This window comes from Triticum dicoccoides, unplaced genomic scaffold (genome assembly GCF_002162155.2).
Source record: "Triticum dicoccoides isolate Atlit2015 ecotype Zavitan unplaced genomic scaffold, WEW_v2.0 scaffold45853, whole genome shotgun sequence".
Classification (NCBI taxonomy): Eukaryota; Viridiplantae; Streptophyta; class Magnoliopsida; order Poales; family Poaceae; genus Triticum; species Triticum dicoccoides.
The window spans coordinates 1-3,229 of record NW_021274018.1 but is presented as its reverse complement, the minus strand read 5'-3'; the positions used below and the strand labels follow the sequence as shown (position 1 = coordinate 3,229).

The following is a 3,229-nucleotide window of genomic DNA, read 5'->3' as shown; positions in this document are numbered from 1 at the left end:
CCATGGGGGCGGGCTAGGGGCTGTCTGGCGGAGGGTGTGGAGGTGGCGATCGAGGCACATGGCAGCCGACAGCGATGTCATCGAATGAATGTGCTCTGGTTTATATGAAAATCCGTCGTGTTCGCATGAATTTCGTCCGGTTAGTTGAAACAGTGTTTAGAAGGTATGCGAGCATCGTTGGATGGCCAGCTCTTGTATCCTTTTTTTTGGGCGGCTCCTATATCCTTGTCTGCGAACGGACGCAGAAGCAAATTTACAGTTCTGCGTTGGAGATGCACTTACTATTAGTTGTCTATATGCTTAGACACAAGGACAAAATAAGGTACTCACTTAACTCTGGGCATTCTTGTTTCCGTTGAAGCCTCGTACAACTTGCTCCATTTGATATACAGGCGATCGTACTATGAAACTGCCGCCCCACAAACGAACATTTAGACTTGTCCTGTTGCCGAGGCATCTTCACATGTGGATACTCAGTGACCTAGGATGGCACCACTCACAGCTCACGAGTCTCTCTTGAAGAAGGTAAAAGAAAAGATTGAAGCCTGGCAGGTTGACGTTATCGTTGGAATCGGATGGGCAATTACCCTGGGCGAAGAGCCGGGGGCTCGTCTAAAAAACGGTTCACCTTTCTCGGTTGATGAGCCACCCGCGTGCACGGCCCAGGAATCACGCGCAGGTTGTCGTGTTTACAGACACTTCACAATTGCTTTAGATCGACCCTTTGTTTTGCATTGAGCATTCGCAGTCCCAACTCCATCACAGTTTTCACTCCCACAAACTCATAGGAAAAAAGAGAGCCAAGCCATGGAGTCCACGGTGCTGAGCCTGGGCAAGTCCGTGCTGCACGCAGCGCTGAGCTACGCCAAATCTGCGGTGGCGGAGGAGGTGGCTCTGCAGCTAAGAGTCCGGCGGGATCAGGTCTTCGTCACCAGAGAGCTGGAGATGATGCAGGCCTTTCTCATGGCCGCGCATGAGGAGGGGGATGAAAACAAGGTGGTCAAGATGTGGGTGAAGCAGGTCCGTGATGTGGCCTACAATGTGGAGGATACTCTCCAGGATTTTGCCGTTCGTCTGGACAGGCACAGGCAATCATGGTGGCGTATCCCCCGTACGCTGCTGGATAGGCGCCATGTGGCCAAGCAGATGAAGGAGCTCAAAGCCGATGTCGAGGATGTTAGCCAAAGGAGCATGCGCTACCACCTCATCAAGGGCTCTGGCTCTGGCTCCAAGCCTGCCGCCACCGGTGGGCAATCTGCTTTCTAGGAGAAACCATGTCTGGCATCGAGGAGTCAAGGCGGCAGCGAGAGAAATCAAAAGTGAATCTCGTCCGATTGCTCAACAAGAGTGACGACAATAACCTCAAGGTGATTGGAGTGTGGGGAACAAGTACTGTTGACTTGGAGATTGAGGGTAGTACATCCATCATCAAGAGGGCCTATGATCATTTGAAGAGACACGACAAGTTTGATTGTTGTGCCTTTATAAGGTTGATGTTGGCATTCAATCCAATGGAGTTCATCCAAAACATCATTAGGCAATTATATGTAAGCCTTCTTCAAGAGTCCAAGCAAAGTGAACAGGCATCAATGGAGGCCCAGATACTAAGGAGAATGCGGATGAACAAGGAAGAAGAAGATGATCTCATTGACGAGTTCAAGGGATACCTGAAGGAAAAGAGGTATCTGGTTGTGTTGACGGATGTCTCTAGCATTGAACAGTGGGATCAGATAAAAACATTATTTCCACACAACAAGAGAGGGAGCCGAATCATGGTTTTCACACCACAAGTTGAAGTTGCAACTTTATGTGTAGGTCATGAGAGCTTAGAACCAGAGCACAAGCAGTTGTCTTCTGATGAGACTCTTTATGCTTTCTATGAAAAGGTAATATTATCATCTGCTAACACTACCTCCGGGTGTTCTTCTGGTTTGTTCGATTCACACATCAAATTTGTGATTTCATTTGTACTGATAGCTTGATTAATACTCCCTCTGTCCCAAATTAGTTGTCTTAGATTTGTCTATATATAGATATATAGATGTATCTAACAGAAAAACGTGTCGAGAAACATCTGTATCTAGATGTATCTAACACAAACACTTGTCTAGATACATCTGTATCTAGATGTATCTATACAAATGTTAGACAACGAATTTAGGACAGAGTTAACAGTTCTCAATGCATATATAAACATTTATCTTATCCAAGTTTTATCAATGTTATATAATTTATATGGTTCTACACAGTTAAGGTCCACACAATGTTTCTTATTAAGAGGTAACTAAACTCCTTGATATTCATACATATTTTGGGAACTTCTGGAATTTTACATTTTCCAGATTTAAAAATAGACGTGCATATATATAATTGCTTCCACCTAAACAACTGAGTTAATTATGCCTTCCGTTGTCTGAATGAATACACCATTGAGCTGCAAATTATAAGGATATTGTGTGTGTGGCTTGCTAGAGATAAAAGAATAACAAAAAGTATCATGGAGAAAAGAAGACATCAAGTAATCATGATTTGTTTGATTGTGTATAGGGTTATCCTGAAGAGGAAATATCACCGGAGCCAATGCCAAGCACAAATGCGACAACTAGTGGGACCAACAACTCCATGGACAGAAATAGCATTACTCGCATCGACACGATGGTGTTTGCTGCTTTGGAGGAATCTCAGCTCATCGGGCGAGTGAATGAAAGATCTGAAATCATCGAACTAGTTTCAAATAAACATGGACAAGAACTTCAGGTGATATCATTATGGGGAATGGGTGGTCTTGGGAAAACCACACTAGTCAGAGATATATATCAAAGCCAAGAGATCAGTCAAATGTTTGAGGCACGTGCTTGTGCCACTGTCATGCGTCCTTTCAATTGTGAGGAGCTTCTTAGAAGCTTGGCAATGCAGTTTGGAAATGTGACAGATCTGAGAGGTTATTTAGATGGAAAGAAGTACTTGATTGTTCTCGATGACATATCATCTGCTGCCGAATTTAATGCCATAATACAACATTTGCCCAAAACAGCGGGAAGTTGCATCATAGTCACCACAAGGGAAGAGAGTATTGCTAAGCACTGTTCAAATGTGGAAGGAAATGCACGGAAGCTCAGCACCCTGAATTATGATGACGCTCATATTCTTTTGATGAGGAAGGTATAAGCAAAGTAGCATTATGTTCAATTAATTATCTTTTTGTTAGTCCATCTTGTTAAAATTAGAG

The 3,229-nt window shown here is 44.0% G+C and overlaps 1 pseudogene; it reads left to right on the top strand.

The window, feature by feature from the left end:
* The first annotated feature begins 807 nt into the window (after positions 1-807).
* LOC119346636 lies at positions 808-3,162 on the top strand (annotated as a pseudogene).
* The last annotated feature ends 67 nt before the right edge of the window (positions 3,163-3,229 follow it).